This window comes from Aquarana catesbeiana, linkage group LG02 (genome assembly GCF_042186555.1).
Source record: "Aquarana catesbeiana isolate 2022-GZ linkage group LG02, ASM4218655v1, whole genome shotgun sequence".
In the NCBI taxonomy this organism is placed as follows: domain Eukaryota; kingdom Metazoa; phylum Chordata; class Amphibia; order Anura; family Ranidae; genus Aquarana; species Aquarana catesbeiana.
In genome coordinates, this window is record NC_133325.1 from 381,359,666 (window position 1) to 381,372,475 (window position 12,810).

General features: G+C 42.4%; 1 protein-coding gene across 1 annotated transcript in view; it reads left to right on the top strand.

The window, feature by feature from the left end:
- LOC141128076 (multidrug and toxin extrusion protein 2-like) overlaps positions 1–12,810 on the top strand; it is a 270,507-nt gene that overhangs the window by 85,007 nt on the left and 172,690 nt on the right. The gene's annotated exons all lie outside the window — the stretch shown is intronic.

Below are 12,810 nucleotides of genomic sequence, written 5' to 3' on the forward strand. Positions count from 1 at the left end.
AAACCAGGGTTAGCTAAAGTTAATGTTGAAGATTATTCTTGTAGTGTAGTAACCTGCAACTGTCTCCGATGCAATTATCTTTATGTAACACAGTGCTAGTAGTATAGAAAAGGGTAGGCTTGGGGCCTATTGGAACTCAATCTCTAGTTCCTTAAATTCTTCTGTGTACACACTGAACACTGTGTTACAGATTCAGGTGTATAAAAGTGCGTTAGAAAAACTTTGGGCAGCAGCCCTCTCACCCAACCAGGTCTGTGTAGTAGAGCAGCTCCGCTCCGGTGTACTTGGTCTTGCTTCCCGCTGTCCGGCACCGTTACACTGCTCCGCTGTACAAGATGGACCGGGACCCTCTAATGGCTCCGACAGGTGTCTCTGGATCCTTCCCAGTTCTGCTGCACCGTCTTTCCAGCCTGCTGGTACAAAGCGAAGTCGCTGATTCGTCCGCAGTAGGTGTAGGCCACGCTCTCCGGAACACCTCCGCACAGGTCCTCATAGGCAGGCCACGTGTCCAGAAGAGACTTAAGATGGCCGCGTGGGGCCTTTTTATAGCCTACCCAGGATGCATTTCAGTGCTGAGTGTTCCTGGGTAAATCACTTGGCATTCTGGGTAGGTAGGTTATTGTGAAAAGTAAAGAAACAGTCACCTCCTGTAATATTTTCTCACGTTCTTGAAATAGGAAAATAAAATAAAGTCCATTCCACAATTTGGCCACTAGATGGTGCCACATACTAAATTATAATACTATTCATGCATTATATTAACAAGCAAAAATGCTGGCGCTACACTTTGTTTTTTGCTTTATTGAGAGATATAACTTGGATAGGGATGGGAGGTTATGGTAATGCTCACTTGACTTCAAACAAACTTAAGGGACAACTCTTCCTATATACAGTCTCTATATACAGCTCCTCTTCTTCCTCCAGCTCTCACTTGCTTGCAGAACCCAGCTATATCACCCTGTAGTAATTTTGTAGCAAAAGCCCATTACAGGCAGGGACTCGCATCCCCAATACTTGAAGAACAGATAGGGTGACACAGCTCACACTCTTCCAGCACTTCCTCTCTGTGGTCACTGATCCTAGCACCACCTCTTCAGGCCCTGCCAGCCCAGCTGGCTGCAGCTGCCCCCTCACTAGCCCTCCAGGACACATCTCCTGTGGGGTGCCCCAGGTCCCTGGTGCTATGATTGCTGACACCCACAGCAGCAGCATCTCTCCCCACCAGCTGATGCCTGTCACAACAGTCAAACATTGTCAGAGTCGAGGTAAACTCCCCATAGGCTCCTCCTCTGCTCTGATGTGTCTTATGACAAAACACATAGAAGGACATCTACTGGCCCTGTCACTGAGCCCTGCAATGTAATGTATTAATTGTTCAGTGTGCACAAAAGCATATGTAATTGTAAATTGTAGCATTTCATTTTTTTTTTAATGAGTGTCCTGAGGTTTTTATGTGTCTGTGAGTCTCTAATTTGTGGTAATCAAACCATATTTTATAGATAAAAGGAGGCTCGGGTTTTATTTACCATGCTCCTTAAGCCCCTTTCACTGTTAACAGTCTGGCCACACCCTTTGTTTGCTGAGGCGCACGCAACGTGCGGCATTACTGCGCTCTCTTCTGTGCACAAAGATGCCACAGGTCTGTTACAATCCTAGCAAAGCCCCTGGGGGAAGGGGGGGCATACTAGAAGCTTAGGAACCATCAAGGGTTGTGGAGGGCAATGAAAGGGAGTCCACACCAAAGACACAAGGTTGCACTAGATTACACACATTTCTGAAGCCCTCCTGAAGCAACATCATACAAAGGAAATTTGGAAATGGTTATTTTTCAATGCAGTATGGATGAGGTTCCCATTGGGGCTCCAAATTTACTGCCCTGCTCATACTTTGGATTTCAAGGAAACACCCTATTTTGGGGTCGAAAGGATAGTAGATCAACCACAGGTATGTCTGCCAGGTTTTGATGTTGCTCCAACACCACTTGCTGAGCCTTTATTAGGCGGCGCTAATGCTCCTGCACCTATTCATTAGGAGTTTGTTCAGATACAGGTTCAGGTGCGTCCAAAAGCAGGATACAGTATCTGACAGACACTTAAAGCAGTTTATTATGGAATCACCAATTGTTAAATATCTCACTGTTTCATAGAAACACAGGCACGTGGATATAACAATCCATTTCATGTCTGTAACCAGTGCCATTGTTGAATGGAAGAAAAAAGACTTGGCTGTCACATACAGTGCCTTGAAAAAGTATTCATACCCCTGGACATTTTCCACATTTTGTCACGTTACAACTAAAAATGTAATTGTATTTTATTGGGATTTTATGTGATAGACCAACACAAAGTGGCACAATTGTGAAGTGGAAGGAAAATGATAAATGGTTTTCAAAATTATTTTACCAATAAATATCTAAAAAGTGTGGCGTGCATTTATATTCAGCCCCCTTTACCCTGATACCCCTAACTAAAATTTAAAACAAATAAACTGGCGCCCAGAAATGCGATCATGTATGCGAGGAACTGGAAATCAACACCTTCCTATATAAATTCAGAATGGTTTCTCTTGCATTTACCTTTGTTTAGCTGGTTTACTTACCATTGGCTATCTAATAATGTTATTCACGCATTTCTTGCACATATCATTTGTATGCGATTATGGGTGCTCCATAAGTCACAATCCAATAACCTTTTGTTTTAATTGTCGCACCAATCATTCAGGGGTGTGACATTCAGCATATTGTATGTATCATGTATAGCAATAATCCTTTATCTTTATTTTTGTTTCCATTTTTTCATTATTTTTTCATTAGTATAGAATGGTTTCTGTTTTATTTGTCTTGGTTTAGCTTGCCTGCCCACTATCGGCTATTTGGTAATAATGTTATTCACGCATTGTTGCATATATCATTTTCATGCAAACAAATACATACAAACAATATATACAAACAAATCGCATACAAATGCGATCATGTATGCGAAGAACTGGAAATCAACACCTTCCTATATATATTCAGAATGGTTTCTCTTGCATTTACCTTTGTTTAGCTGGTTTACTTACCATTGGCTATCTAATAATGTTATTCACGCATTTCTTGCACATATCATTTGTATGCGATTATGGGTGCTCCATAAGTCGCAATCCAATATATTTTACCTTTTGTTTTAATTGTCGCACCAATCATTCAGGGGTGTGACATCCAGCATATTGTATGTATCATGTATAGCAATAATCCTTTATTTTTACTTTTGTTTCCATTTTTTTTCATTTTAATATATTTCTCTACACATTATATATATATATATATATATATATATATATATATATATATATATATATATATATATATCCTTTTTCTTTTATCATCCATTTTTTTATTATTTAATTTTTATTTTTTACATTGTCATATAATAATTCTTTTCATGCAATTTTTAATTAACTTTTACATTTTTTGAAACCCCCACCCCCCCCTTTTTTTCATTATCCAATTTACCTTGTGATCATGTCTTCATAATATATTTTTATAATACTTCTATGATAGTTTATCATAAATGCTCTGATATATATGCATATATATACTCTTGAGACACATCTTCTTTTAATCATTCACCCTTTTTAGCTATATAGTCCTCTAGTAATAATTTTTTTCCCCAGCTTTCTTTTATCAGACATCCAGCTTGCTCATAAAGATACAGATATGTGCTCTGGCCTTGTTAAATAACATTGCTATTGTCCGTGGTTCATATATTGACACTCTGGCATTGATACAATCAGCTGTGAATGTCCACCCATTACCTGCATTGATACAATCAGCTGTGAACGTCCACCCATTACCTTTGATCTTCTATAAATAGCTCTTCACTGTTTTCCCTACTCTACACTTGATAAAGGAGCGTGCATGTGCCGTACAGACCCTGCGCATACTCAGAAACGCGTTGTTTTTTCTCCTCATTGACAACATTGCCAGCGGCTTCCTGGGCTGCCGCTCCGTCCTCCCGCAGAGACAGGCTGTGTACCGTCCTGGCCTCCCCGCCAGACTGCGTTGTGTTTGGAGGCATCCCCGGGGAATCACTGACTGTTCCCTTCCCCCTCTTCTATCAGGAATCACATCTGTCTGTTCTATATACCGCTCCTAAATGTAAGTTGATACTTTGTTTTTATATTGGTGAATAAATGATTTTACTTAGTGGCGCTCCTCTCTCTCTCTTTTCTAACTTAAATTTAGAGGAACTAATTGCCTTCAGAAGTCACCTAATATGTGTAATTTAATCTCAGTATGAATAAAGCTGTTCTCTGAAACCCTCAGAGGTTTGTTAGAGAACCTTAGTGAACAAACAGCATTATGAAGGCCAAGGAACACACCAGACAGGTCAGGGATAAAGTTGTGGAGAAGCTTAAAGCAGGGTTAGGTTATAAAAAAAATATCCCAAGCTTTGAAAATCTCATGGAGTACTGTTCGATCCATCATCCGAAAATGGAAAGAGTATGGTACAACTGCAAACCTACCAAGACATGGCCATCCACCTACACTGACAGGCCGGGCAAGGAGAGCATTGATCAGAGAAGCACCCATGGTAACTCTGGAGGAGCTGCAGAGATCCACAGCTCAGGTGGGAGAATCTTGCCACAGGGAAACTATTAGTCATGCATGCCACAAATGTGCACTTTATGGAAGAGTGGCTGTCAGAGAACCATCGCAACAAATGCTCGTTCCCGTGCATCAGCCAGCAGTCTTCATTCAAACGTACGGCAAGAATGAGCGAGCCCCGGACCAGGCACGCATGTTAGCGCACCCATGCGAACGAGTCCACGTCAGCGCGGGCACGTTCGCACGCCAACGAATCACAGCACAAGGCGCCCTATTTAAATGATCAGTGTACTAGTGTCAGTGCTGGATTGTCTCAGCTCGTTCCTGTATCCTTGCTGCTGTCTTGTTTGATTACCTTGATCCTGAACTTCTGGCTTCCACAACTACTCTCTCAGATTACCCCTGCATCTCTGTCTGCCTCTGCTTCCTGTACCGACCCTGGCTTGGACTTCTGACTATGGCTCTGTCTCCTGATCTTGTACCTTCCTGCCAGCCTGTTGCCAACCACTGCCAGTCCCCGACTACAAGCCTGCCTGCTGATTGTGTACCTTACTGCCAGCACGTTGCCAACTCCTGCCTGCCCCTGACTCTGCAAGTGTTCCTGTTGGGCTTTTCCTAAACCAATCCTGTGATCAGCATCCCACCTCCTCCACGAAGGCTCCGGTGTTCCTGATCCTGCCAGCAGGCACCTGTACCCTTCCGCTGCCCTAGCAGCCCTGTCTCAACCTCCAGGAGTGCTAGGACCGGGACCGTGCAAGAGGCCACCCTCGTCATTTCGGACTCCGCTGAAAGGTACGTGACAGTGGCAAGAAAAAAGCCATTGTTGAAAGAAAGCCATAAGAAGTCCTGTTTGCAGTTTGCGAGAAGCTATGTGGAGGACACAGCAAACATGCGGAAGAAGGTGCTCTGGTCAGATGAGACCAAAACTGAACTTTTTGGCCTAAAAGCAAAATGCTATGTGTGGCAAAAACACTGCACATCACCCTGATCACACACCCCCACCGTGAAACATGGTGGTGGCAGCATCATGTTGTGGGGATGCTTTAAACATACAGCCAGAGCTACAATGGAATGGTTTAGATCAAAGCATATTCATGTGTTAGAATGGCCCAGTCAAAGTCCAGACCTAAATCCAATTGAGAATCTGTGACAAGACTTGAAAATTGCTGTTCACATACGCTCTCCATCCAATCTGACAGAGCTTGAGCTATTTTGCAAAGAAGAATGGGCAAACATTTCACTCTCTAGATGTACAAAGCTGGTAGAGACAGTTACAAAATGATTTGCAGCTGTAATTGAAGTGAAAGGTGGTTCTACAAAGTATTGACTCAGGGGGGTGGAATACAAATGCACGCCACACTTTTCAGATATTTTATTTGGAAAAGATTTGGAAAACCATTTATCGTTTTCCTTGCACTTCACAATTATGTGCCATTTTGTGTTGGTCTATCACATAAAATCCCAATAAAAAACAAATATTTTTCCAAGGCACTGTATAACCCCAAACAAAGGAGGTCAGCACTCAAGTGACAGGACAAGGATATAAAAATACAAAAAAGTTTATTAACATCAACTCAATTAAAATCTTCATAAAAACATGTCCAACACTTGTCAAACAATATAAAGTATATTTCCTATATTGATAATAAAGTTATTGTAAAGTTTCGTTTTTTTCCAATAAAAATAATGAACATGTTATACTTACCTGCCCTGTTGCAGTGGATTTTCACAGAGCAGCCTAGATTCTCCTCTTCTCGGATCCCTCTTCTATGATTCTGACCACTCCCCCTTATTCAGTGCCCCCACAGCAAGCAGCTTGCTATGGGGGCACCCTAGCTGAGACACAGCTCCCTGTGTCCATTCAGACACAGAGCCCTGGCCCCGCCCCCTCTCTCCCTGATTGGCTAGCTGACTTTGATTGACAACAGCGGGAGCCAATGGTGCAGCTTCTGTGTCTCAGCCAATCAGGAAGGAGAATCTCAGATGGCTGATACACTTGTGGACAGGGAGGGGCCTGAGGTAAGTGTATAGAATACATTAAGTAAGTGTTGTCAGCCTAGGACAGGAAGTGTGTTACTGGTAAAATCATCAGGTGGATATTCAGAAAAAAACCCTGAAAAAAAGAAACGAATGCAACTACTACATTAAAGGAATAGTAAGCTGCAATATATTGTATATTTGGTCTTGGGTTACGGTATTCTTAAAGGGTTCTTTTTCCTGCCATGACTGTAAGAAACTGGGTGCATGTATTAAGGTGTTTTATTTCTTAGTTAAACTTATATGGACTTTAAAGGGATTAAGCCCTGTAAGAGGGTTCTCCCTGTAAATGGACACGAACAAGCTAAGAGATATGGTAAGAGTTGGTTATTAATTGGGATTTTTCCATACTGATGGCTGGGGAGTATTACCTTATTTTAATCTTCTTCTGCATTATTAATTGTTTAAGTTGCACAAAATTTTATTTTGGTTGGTGAAAATTTGTTTGCATTCTTTATTTATTCTGACCAAAGTGTTTTAAGGGGTTTGTCTCCATTGGGGAGATGTCCCCTTACTTCCTGACATGCAAACCACTGGTTCTGGGGCAGGAAGTAAGGGAAATGTCCTTTGGTAAAGACACTGACAACAGTAAAAAAAACAAAACAAACGGCTCCACTATACTAAAAGATGTCCTCCTGTCTACTGGAGAAATTTAGGACTCGTGGTAATGGGTGTTCTTGTCAAATGTTTGTGTTTGATATTTTATGCGTTTTAACTAGAACAAGCTGTTTTCCAAAGGAGCACAACATAAAGCAGGTCAAATGCACCCTCTGAACTTCAATGTGTACTGCTCAATTAAAGTCAATAGGATTTTGCTGACCTGTATGTTTCAAACACACATCAAATACAAGAAAACACCTGTCAACATGAGATGCAAAAAATGTATGAATGAAGCCAATAAAGACTCAAAGACTGACCGAGGTTTTAAGGTGCATAAATATCTAAAAAAATATATACTACGTGCCGAAGCCAAATAAGTAAGCAACAATAATGTAAATCAAGATCGTCAAGGAGCAGAACAAAACGACCCCAGATAAGAATGTTCGCACACCTACAAAGGATAAGGGAGGTGAAACTATGGCGCTAAAAACAATGAGTGTATTCCTGGGATACCAAAGGAGAAAAAACCATATACATCCAGAGGAAAAACAGCCTATAGGAAGATGCAGATAACGATTTAAAAAATTCCTATGATACGTGAAAAACAAATAATACCTTAACGGAAATAAGCTATGTAACAAAGGAACTAATGACCACACCAGGAAAAAATCCAAGTAAGGATCTAGTTCATGTAAATTAATATTCCACCATTTTTGTGCAACCAAGAATTATAGCAAATCAATGTTGCAACAAAGAGTGCAGCTAATAGAGGGGACTAAATAATTGAGATCCAGATAACTAATGACCTATTATAGACCTAAATTATAAAAAGCAATAAATAAAGCTCGTGACTTTAACAACACAATAATCCTAAAAGAATAAGTGCAAGCAATAATTCTAAAAAATATATATGTGCAAGTGATATTTCAGTGCAACATCCAAAGTGAAGACAAGTGAATAAATAAATAATTAATTAAATAAACCAATTAAGGTCCTAACAATTGAAACACAAATTCACATAATTGATAAATGTTCCATAAATCGTAAATAAATCAATTCATAAAGTAGAAAATATAAATAATTGAAGGCAATAATAATTTCTAAATTTCTTTCTATAAAAATCCACTCTCTAAATAATATTGTGCAAATATTAGTGTAGCATCTAAAAAATATAAGTAAATACAAGAGTAAGTTCCCAAAAATGTGTATCAAATCGGACAAATGTTTCAATGAAGTAAACAATGTTTCTTCCACAAAAAATAAATGAGGTGGCTAACTAATAACACACCAGCAATCAGAAATAACCAGTGTTCAGCATAGATGTCACACTCGATGTGATAACAATAAAGTGTCCCAGAGTGAATAGAAGTAATTTCTAAATTCAAAAAAATTAATAGTCAATCATCCCATTCATATCTCCTTCGTGATGGATCAAATAAATTCTTTCACATATCCCCAGTGAAGAGAAACAGGTGTATAGACAGATAAAACGGTTCCCCCAGCCTCTCACCTCCCGGCTGAGCGATAACAGCCCAAAAATAGCCTCACGCAGTCTGTGCCTGCAGGTGGTTTTAACCACTTGACGACCGCCTCACGCCGATGTACGTCGGCAAAGTGGCACGGACAGGCAAAATCACGTACAGGGTACGTGATTTGCCTTCCGCGGGTGGGGGGTCCGATCGGACCCCCCCCCGGTGCCCGAGGCGGTCGTCTTTTGTCCAGCGGCGATCGGTGATGAGGGGGAGACCATCCGTTCGTGGCCCCCCCCTCGCGATCGCCGCCGGCCAATGAAAACACTCCTTTGCTGCTGTATGCTAAACAGCAGCAAAGGAAGTGATGTCATCTCCCCTCGGGTCGGTATTTTCCGTTCCGGCCCGAGGAGAGAAGACATCAATGTGAGTGCACAACACACACACACACAGTAGAACATGCCAGGCACACAAAACACTCCGATCCCCCCCCCGATCGCCCCCCGATCCCCCCCCAATCACCCCCCCCCCCCTGTCACAAACTGACATCAGCAGTTTTTTTTTTTTTTTTTTTTTTTTTTTTCTGATTACTGCATAGTGTCAGTTTGTGACAGTTACAGTGTTGGGACAGTTAGTATTACCCCCCTTTAGGTCTAGGGTACCCCCCTAACCCCCCCTAATAAAGTTTTAACCCCTTGATCACCCCCTGTCACCAGTGTTGCTAAGCGATCATTTTTCTGATCGCTGTATTAGTGTCGCTGGTGACGCTAGTTAGTGAGGTAAATATTTAGGTTCGCCGTCAGCGTTTTATAGAGACAGGGACCCCCATATACTACCGAATAAATGTTTTAACCCCTTGATTGCCCCCTAGTTAACCCTTTCACCACTGATCACCGTATAACCGTTACGGATGACGCTGGTTATTTCGTTTATTTTTTATAGTGTCAGGGCACCCGCCGTTTATTACCAAATAAAGGTTTAGCCCCCTGATCGCCCGGCGGTGATATGCGTCGCCCCAGGCAGCGTCAGATTAGCGCCAGTACCGCTAACACCCACGCATGCAGCATACGCCTCCCTTAGTGGTATAGTATCTGTACGGATCAATATCTGATCCGATCAGATCTATACTAGCGTCCCCAGCAGTTTAGGGTTCCCAAAAACGCAGTGTTAGCGGGATCAGCCCAGATACCTACTAGCACCTGCGTTTTGTGCCTCCGCCCAGCCCACCTAAGTGCAGTATCGATCGATCACTGTCACTTACAAAACACTAAACGCATAACTGCAGCGTTCACAGAGTCAGGCCTGATCCCTGCGATCGCTAACAGTTTTTTTGGTAGCATTTTGGTGAACTGGCAAGCACCAGCCCCAGGCGTCAGGTTAGCGCCAGTACCGCTAACACCCACGCACGCAGCATACGCCTCCCTTAGTGGTATAGTATCTGAACGGATCAATATCTGATCCGATCAGATCTATACTAGCGTCCCCAGCAGTTTAGGGTTCCCAAAAACGCAGTGTTAGCGGAATCAGCCCAGATACCTGCTAGCACCTGCGTTTTGCCCCTCCGCCCGGCCCAGCCCAGCCCACCCAAGTGCAGTATCGATCGATCACTGACACTTACAAAACACTAAACGCATAACTGCAGCGTTCGCAGAGTCAGGCCTGATCCCTGCGATCGCTAACAGTTTTTTTTGTAGCGTTTTGGTGAACTGGCAAGCACCAGCCCCAGGCAGCGTCAGATTAGCGCCAGTACCGCTAACACCCACGCACGCACCGTACACCTCCCTTAGTGGTATAGTATCTGATCAGATCAATATCTGATCCGATCAGATCTATACTAGCGTCACCAGCAGTTTAGGGTTCCCAAAAACGCAGTGTTAGCGGGATCAGCCCAGATACCTGCTAGCACCTGCGTTTTGCCCCTCCGCCCGGCCCGGCCCAGCCCACCCAAGTGCAGTATCGATCGATCACTGACACTTACAAAACACTAAACGCATAACTGCAGCGTTCGCAGAGTCAGGCCTGATCCCTGCGATCGCTAACGTTTTTTGGTAGCGTTTTGGTGAACTGGCAAGCGCCAGCGGCCTAGTACACCCCGGTCGTAGTCAAACCAGCACTGCAGTAACACTTGGTGACGTGGCGAGTCCCATAAGTGCAGTTCAAGCTGGTGAGGTGGCAAGCACAAGTAGTGTCCCACTGCCACCAAGAAGACAAACACAGGCCCGTCGTGCCCTTCCTGCTGCATTCGCCAATCCTAATTGGGAACCCACCGCTTCTGCAGCGCCCGTACTTCCCCCATTCACATCCCCAACCAAATGCAGTCGGCTGCATGAGAGGCATTTTTATGTCCTCCCGAGTACCCCTACCCAACAAACCCCCCCAAAAAAGATGTCGTGTCTGCAGCAAGCGCGGATATAGGCGTGACACCCGCTATTATTGTCCCTCCTGTCCTGACAATCCTGGTCTTTGCATTGGTGAATGTTTTGAACGCTACCATTCACTAGTTGAGTATTAGCGTAGGGTACAGCATTGCACAGACTAGGCACACTTTCACAGGGTCTCCCAAGATGCCATCGCATTTTGAGAGACCCGAACCTGGAACCGGTTACAGTTATAAAAGTTAGTTACAAAAAAAGTGTAAAAAAAAAAAAAAATATGAAATAAAAAAAAATAGTTGTTGTTTTATTGTTCTCTCTCTCTCTATTCTCTCTCTCTATTGTTCTGCTCTTTTTTACTGTATTCTATTCTGCAATGTTTTATTGTTATTGTTATTGTTATTGTTATTGTTATTATGTTTTATCATGTTTGTTTTTCAGGTGTGTAATTATTTACACTTTACTGTGCTTTATTGTTAACCATTGTTAACCATTTTTTTGTCTTCAGGTACGCCATTCACGACTTTGAGTGGTTATACCAGAATGATGCCTGCAGGTTTAGGTATCATCTTGGTATCATTCTTTTCAGCCAGCGGTCGGCTTTCATGTAAAAGCAATCCTAGCGGCTAATTAGCCTCTAGACTGCTTTTACAAGCCGTGGGAGGGAATGCCCCCCCCCCCCCACCGTCTTCCGTGTTTTTCTCTGGCTCTCCTGTCTCAACAGGGAACCTGAGAATGCAGCCGGTGATTCAGCCAGCTGACCATAGAGCTGATCAGAGACCAGAGTGGCTCCAAACATCTCTATGGCCTAAGAAACCGGAAGCTACGAGTATTTCATGACTTAGATTTCGCCGGATGTAAATAGCGCCATTGGGAAATTGGGGAAGCATTTTATCACACCGATCTTGGTGTGGTCAGATGCTTTGAGGGCAGAGGAGAGATCTAGGGTCTAATAGACCACAATTTTTTCAAAAAAGAGTACCTGTCACTACCTATTGCTATCATAGGGGATATTTACATTCCCCGAGATAACAATAAAAATGATTAAAAAAAAAAATATGAAAGGAACAGTTTAAAAGTAAGATTAAAAAAGCAAAAAAATAATAAAGAAAAAAAAAAAAAAAAAAAAAACACCCCTGTCGCCCCCTGCTCTCGCGCTAAGGCGAACGCAAGCGGCGGTCTGTCGTCAAACATAAACAGCAATTGCACCATGCATGTGAGGTATCACCGCGAAGGCCAGATCGAGTGCAGTAATTTTTCCAGTAGACCTCCTCTGTAAATCTAAAGTGGTAACCTGTAAAGGCTTTTGAAGGCTTTTAAACATGTATTTATTTTGTTGCCACTGCACGTTTGTGCGCAATTTTAAAGCATGTCATGTTTGGTATCCATGTACTCGGCCTAAGATCATCTTTTTTATTTCATCAAACATTTGGGCAATATAGCGTGTTTTAGTGCATTAAAATTTAAAAAAGTGTGTTTTTTCCCCAAAAAATGCGTTTGAAAAATCGCTGCGCAATTACTGTGTGAAAAAAAAAAATGAAACACCCACCATTTTAATCTGTAGGGCATTTGCTTTAAAAAAATATATAATGTTTGGGGGTTCAAAGTAATTTTTTTGCAAAAAAAAAAAACTTTTTCATGTAAACAATAAGTGTCAGAAAGGGCTTTGTCTTCAAGTGGTTAGAAGAGTGGGTGATGTGTGACATAAGCTTCTAAATGTTGTGCATAAAATGCCAGGACAGTT